Consider the following 7,102-nt stretch of genomic DNA (forward strand, 5'->3'; position numbering starts at 1 on the left):
TTCTTCAATACTTTATTTTTACATATTGACTATTTGAATATTGGCTATACCCATAGTCTTATTTGTATTTTAATTGGAAGTATAATATAATATTTTTATTCTTTGATTATTTGAATGAAATAAAACTTTGCATTTTTGAATCCCTTCACTGTATCACATCTCATTTCTAAAATAGTCTAATTATTATTATTGTACTCTACTTATTTTATAGTCTACATATTATTCTAAATTTCATCATATAACATTTTCATGCTCATTTTACCAATTGTTTCAGTTATATTGACTGCGTTTTTCTTAATTTTCTTGATTTTTCATCTTTAAACTTTTAAAATGCCGTTTTTACTTAATTATTTACTAATTTATTTATGAATTTTTATATTTTCAGACAGGGCTCACTGTGTAGTCATGGCTTACCTAGGACTTGCTATGTGGACCAGCCTGGCCTCAAACTTACAAAGCTACACCTGTCTCTGCCTATTGCCTGCTGGCATTAAAGGCATGCACCACCATGCCTCACATTCATATATTAATATAAGCACATCCTGTAAGTTTCTTTTTGTATCTAAATTTGAGGGCATTTTTTCAAAGTATTGATCCATTTAATTAGAATTTTTAATTATTTCTTTGGATGACAGATAAGGAATTTAAAAGTGTTTATATCATTAATTTTCTGCTTACAAAATAGTTGCACAATGTTTATAAAGTGTATTCAGTATAATATTGAATTTGGAATTTATTCAAGACAGAACTGATTTTCTCAAATATGTTACAGGATATATATATGTTCAAATTGGATACAAAAATCTCAGACATAGACACATTTCTAGTGTGTATTTGATAAGGCATGACAACTGTATTCTTAAAATCTTACATACATTCCAAATTCATGATCTATAAATATTGTATCTTACAATTTGATTAATTTGTCATAATTTTATGTTTTATTGGGCTACCTATTATTTTGATTTATCATTTAATAGTGATTCAACCCCAATTCCTAAATATATAACAGTAAAGTTTCATGTTCTGTGAACTTGTACCTTTTGTACCATGTAACATACATTTGAGATTGCTATACATGTAATAATATGAACCTCAATTTCGTCCTTCTTTCCTTCATATCATTCATTTATATTGTTCTCCATAGCTTCATAGGGGTGTGTGTGTGTGTGTGTGTGTGTGTGTGTGTGTGTGTGTGTGTGTGTGTGTGCGTAGCTAGGCTTTATTCGTTGGAAAGCAAGCCATACCTAGAATAAGCTACTCTTTGAGAAAAAGTTTAATGGTCTATGGCTGGCCATCTGGTATTGATGATTGAGAAGTCAGTTAGTGACTGAACAGTTTGAGTGATGAGAAGAGAGTCATAGGTAGACAAAGCTGTTTTTCAAGTCACACTTAGATGGTTGTCTTCTGGGTTCTTATTTCCTGAGACAAAGACTTATAGGTCTTTCTCAGCCTATGGGAAACTGCTGTTTGGATCTTTCAGTGTTCTTGCTGTACTATTCTTGGCAGGAACCAGTAAACTTCCCTGTCTTTGTCTGAATCAACCAATCCACCAAAACAACCACAAACAACTAATCTAAAGAAAAGAAAGGGAGCTTTATTATACTACAAATGTGAAACCCTCGACTCTCCAGGAAGTAAAATGGACTCTAGTTTTCAGATCATGTCCTGTTAGTTTCTCTTTCTTTGCTATGCTTACTTTTGTTTATAATAAACCTTGGCTATGAGGTGTACCTGTGCATCTCTCTTGCTTTTCAGTTCTTCAGTGGTGGAGAAAATGAATGGAATCCAACTCTTAGGTAGTAGCAGTATTAGTTAAATTACTTTTTAAATATGTGTATTCATCTGACAACTACTCGAATAATTTACAGTAAATCTTCTAGTTATTAACAATATGAGATTCAGAATTATTCTTACTCATGTCTCCATCCATCCATCTACCTATCACCCCATCCACATGTTTATACTGTTTATATTTTACAGGAGTTTTCCAATAAGTGCTTTATAAAAACAGCCAGGCAGTTCAGCATTGTGGATAAGCTTTTATAACTTACTTCCACCCTGAAGATTTCAGAGTTCACAGTAAGTAAATCACTGCGTGCACCTTTTCCAGTTTCTTCTTGTGAAATACATTTTTTCTCACTATTATTTCTCAAGGCCACATCCAATGGCAGGCAATGTATGCCTTTGGCTTGTATTAACACAGTGCAACTACACATACACAAAGCTACTTTTGCATTTTTCCTGGCTAAAGCCTCCAACATGGCCATGGGAGTAAGTTGCTCACAGAAGGCAACTTAGTGTGTAGATAAGGAGTAACTTGAACAGACTCTAATTCTGTCATCGGCGGGGCTGAATCAACAATGGTGCCTTGTGAACCATGGATATTTTGTAATAAAGAAAAGTCCCAGGTGCCAGGAAAATAAGAACTTTCCAGGACCCCATGGGGATGACATTACCTGAAATACCCAAAGTAGGACAGGTAGAACCTGTGGAGACCATATCCAAAGGTTAGACAAGCCCTCCCTCCCCCAGTTGAGAAATGGGGCCACCCACCCATTTCCAAAATTTTACCCCAGAATTGTTCTTGTCTAAAGGAAGTAGAGGGACAAAGAGTAGAGCAGAGACTGAAGGAAAGACCATCCAGAGACTGCCCCACATAGGGATGCATCCCATAGGCATCCACCAAACCCAGTCTATTGATGCCAGGAAGTGCTTACCGACAGGAGCATAGTACAGCCGTCTCCAGAGAGGCTCTGCCAGAGCCTGAGCAATACAGATGCAGATGCTTGAAGCCAATCATAGGTCTGATCACAGGGATCCCAATGGAAGAGTTAGGGGAAGGACTGAAGGAGCTGAAGGTGCCTTATGTGGCATTAGTGGTAGGAGAGGCCCTTGGTCCTCTGAAGGACTTTGCCCCAGTGTAGAGGAATTCCAGGGCAGTGAGGTGGGAATGTGTGGGTGGATGGGGGAGCACCCGCAAAGAAGCAGGGTAAGGTGAGAAGGGGCAGGGGGTTTGCAGAGGGGAAATTAGGAAAGGGGATAACATTTGAAATGTAAATAAAATAAATATCCACTCAAACAAGAAATTAATATTTTATCATGAATATTTGATGTATTTAAAGTAAATTAACATTTCAATTGCCTATATATGACTTCGTCTTAATTTAACTTTTGTTTGTGCTATGCACATGTATGTGTATTACATTTTCAGAGAATATTTTAAAAATTAGATAAGAATAAGGTTTTCTCTTACTACATTCTTATTCCACTCTTCTGGCTTCCATTGTTGCTCTTGAATAGTTCATTGTCATTTGATTTTCTCTCCCTTTCCAGAAGGACTTTTGTCTCTCTGGAACTGTATGTCTTAAACCTTCAGAATCACTGACCATCACTTAATATTTAAATAATTATGAATTTAGTTTTCTCTGTTCTGCTTTATGTTTTTCAGACTTTCAGGATCTAAGGAATGGTGACCATCATAAGCCTGTTTGTGCTTCTAAAAGGAACACTGACACCTAGGTAATTCAAAGGAGTAATTTATTGCTCACAGTGTTAGATTCTGGACAGACTACTGTCTAAGTACCCACAAATTGTGAGAGCATTCATACTATATATGATGTTGGAAGGCTAAATGGGAAAAAAATGCATGGAAGATCAAGAGATAGGGAAACTTACTTTTATTTGAAAATAACTAAAATGTCATTCAACAGCTCCCACAGTAAATGTTATAATAACAGAAGGCTTTGCTCTCAAGATTAATCATCTCTCAAATGTATTACATTTCAACAATTATTCATTGATGATTAGTATCAAACGCCTGAATGCCAAGGGCACTTGAATATTGGTGCTGGCTTTCACTAACCTATCCTATTCTTTCATGGAAATTTATACCTCATGTAGACTTTGACTTATTTTTCATTTTCAATGTCTCCCATAATGTCCAGTGTTGGTTTGCCACAGTATTATATCATTTCTTCATAAGCTAACACTATCATTGTTTTGAAAATTGTGTGCTTGTATGTAGTCTTTCCAAATTTCCCATTTGGTTGATTTTCAAGGATACTTTCTTTTTAACATAGGTTATTGGTCTTCACTTTTCTTTTCCTTATATATTCAGGCACAGAAACGTAATTAATTTGCATTGATTTAGACTGCATTTGCATTCGGAATACACATAGAAAAAGTTATTTGACTAATCAAGCTATCTAACTCAAGTAGTAGACTTTTTCCATATGCATTTATCATTTTCTTATTTGTCAGTTCATCACTGCTACAATTATAACAATGGTGATATTTTTTATATTTCTAACTTAATTTCTATGTTTAAAAATGTTAAGTACCAAATCACTCTCATCTTCTATTCCCTCTGCTCTATTTCCTCTCCCATCCTCTACCTCACGATTCCCTCCCAATTTCACATGCTCTTCATTTTATTATTTTGAACACATTCAGGTCACTTGGAGCAGAAAAGTTGGTCTTACCTGTGGTCCCGAGGCTCAAGTTTGCTCGTGGGGGGTTGCTTTTGAGCTCTCGGCGAGGGCAGCAACCAGGAGGCCCTGCACAGCCTTTTCTGGGAGCCCCCATGCATCTGGGTCCCAGACGGAATTAGGTGTTTTCCTCTGGAGTTAGAAATGTGGGCAGAGTATAGTCTCTTCTGTTTTCTCAAGCGTGTCTGCCCCCTCTGAAGGTTTAGCACTCCCTCCCATGGGATTTGGATGCAGAGAACTGTTGATCTGCTCCCTTCAGGTCAGGGCAGTGTCTGGAGTGTGGGGTACCTGCACCTAACCTCATTACTTTTAGAACACTGATATACCCACACTCCATTATTTTTCTTTATCACTGTTAATTGTTTTCAGAAACATGCATATAAACACACATAAAATCATTTTACCCAGAACATTCTGTTTCATATAGAAGTCCTTTTCAAATCTTCTACCTTCTGAATAAAAACTTCTAATACTTCAGGAATGCCTGATAATGATACTTCAAATTCTTTGTGGTTTATGTTACTTTCATTTCTTAGTAAGTAGTCATTAATATATAATTAATTGTTTATGGTATAAAATAAATTCTTTAAGAATTCTAGTCCATATAAATAGCAAAACAAAGACTAATTCCTTACTATAAATCTAAATTATTAATGTGTGGATTCATTCACTATAAATGTTTTCTGCCCTCAACTTCAGCCATTCTCTCGGTAACAATTATGAGCCTTTGTTACTCTGGAAGGAGGCTTTACAATGTTGGCTCAAGGAGACAAACTTTATCTCAAATGAGCAATAAAACTTTAATTTGATATCTCAACCATAAATATGAAATTTATTTGATTGAGGTCATTAAATATAGTTAGTAGCAAACACTGTTAATTTTGGTAATGTAGAAATTTAATTATTTTCTTATAATAGTATGCTATAATGTATGTAAATTTGAAATATATTGTTTATATTACTGAAAATTTCACTTAAAGAAACAACCATGTATTTATAGATATTTTACAAATTTAATTTTTATATTAATATAATGCATTTTGATTTTACTCATCCCTATCAGTCTCCTTCTGCTCCTTCTATCCTTCTATGTCTCATACCATCTACATTCCATACTCAAATTTATGACCTCTTTATATCTATATATCTATATATCTATCTATATATAGAGATATATACACAATATACTGTGTCTAGTTAATGATGCCTGTATGCATATGGGTTTACAGCTGACCAGCAAAACATGAGAAGCTCCCCAAGAGGCTCCTGCTTAAAGTTATCTATTGGGAGTTCATGGTACAGGATCCCTGCAATGTCCAGAAGATACAATCTCCCAACACTTTTCTTGGTCCTTCTGCTCTTTCTTTGTTTATTATAGATATGCCACCTTCTGCTTTTTCTATATCCATGAAATCATATATAGTTTTACTTTTACCTTTGTCTCTGACCTTTACCCACTTCTATGGAGAAGTGTTTTGCAGATTATTTAAGTTAAATTTTAGCTTTCACTTAAACTATAAATATTTACTCTTGCTAATATGAAATCACAGAACCTGGTCTACAAATCTAGTTTCAGGATAGGCAAGGCTACACAAAGAAACCCTACCTTACAAACAGTAATAAATACAATCATGGAACCAACTTTTTATATCCACATTTATTATTTATATGAATTTACAATTCATAAAATATTTCCATGTTTATTGTTTAACATTGGATGTAGAATATTAGAAATATCTACATCTTGTGGAAAGGGAAATGAGACATAAGAGTAAATGATTAACTTTAGAGAATACACAGACACATGAAATTCCAAAGATTATTAGAGACATATTTACCCAGAAGAGTTGTTGAACTTCTCCATAATATGCATACATGAGAAAATAAATCTAGGTTAAAAAATGAAAGTTCTTTGATGTGCTGTACAATCTTGCATAATTTCTCTAGGCATTTGGATCTTTAGTTTCCCTAGCTGAAAATTATTTATCCTTTAAAAATGATTGTCAAAGAGATTAGATAAAACAATATGAATGATACAATGATCAGTAGGCATTGAATTAATTTTATTTCTTTATGTGTCAGGAGTCATAACTTTGAGAGTTCCAGGGCAAACAACTTGTAGAGATCCAGATTTCATCTTTCAACTGAATTGTTTATTATAGATCTGCCACCTTCTGCTTTTTCTATCAACAGAAATAAGTCAGTTATCATCGACAAGGTGAAGAACTACAAAGTTTGGCTTTTGGCGTTGAAATGAAGAAAGTTGTGTTCATGTATACATATCTAGACTTCATTAACTTGCTCCTATTTCCATTTTTTTTACCTCCCTGAGACAAAACAAGTATGAAACTTATCTTCAAAATTACAATTTTGCATTATTGTTCATTTTAAACGACCTACTTCATAATTACTAAAATATTTGAGCATTTAAATTCCTCATAAGGGCTATAGATGGAATTATAAGAGAAAATGTCCTTAAGGTGATTCCTCTTGAGGTCCAGCATGAATGATTCCTGAAGGATTTGCACTTGTACTGTGACCACTAATATCTGCTGCAGTTTCCCTGCTCTGAGGGGCTAATGTATCAGACACACTGGTTGGAGAAACCTTGA

At 34.5% G+C, this 7,102-nt stretch overlaps 1 long non-coding RNA gene across 1 annotated transcript; it reads left to right on the forward strand.

Annotated features, from left to right (window-relative positions):
• Nucleotides 1–1,909: 1,909 nt before the first annotated feature.
• On the forward strand, nucleotides 1,910–6,876 carry LOC116896900. Its single transcript, XR_004387377.1, has 3 exons — nucleotides 1,910–2,082; nucleotides 3,452–3,522; nucleotides 6,684–6,876. It is a non-coding gene; the product is annotated as an uncharacterized LOC116896900 (long non-coding RNA).
• The last annotated feature ends 226 nt before the right edge of the window (nucleotides 6,877–7,102 follow it).

Source organism: Rattus rattus, chromosome 3 (assembly GCF_011064425.1).
Source record: "Rattus rattus isolate New Zealand chromosome 3, Rrattus_CSIRO_v1, whole genome shotgun sequence".
Lineage (NCBI taxonomy): Eukaryota > Metazoa > Chordata > Mammalia > Rodentia > Muridae > Rattus > Rattus rattus.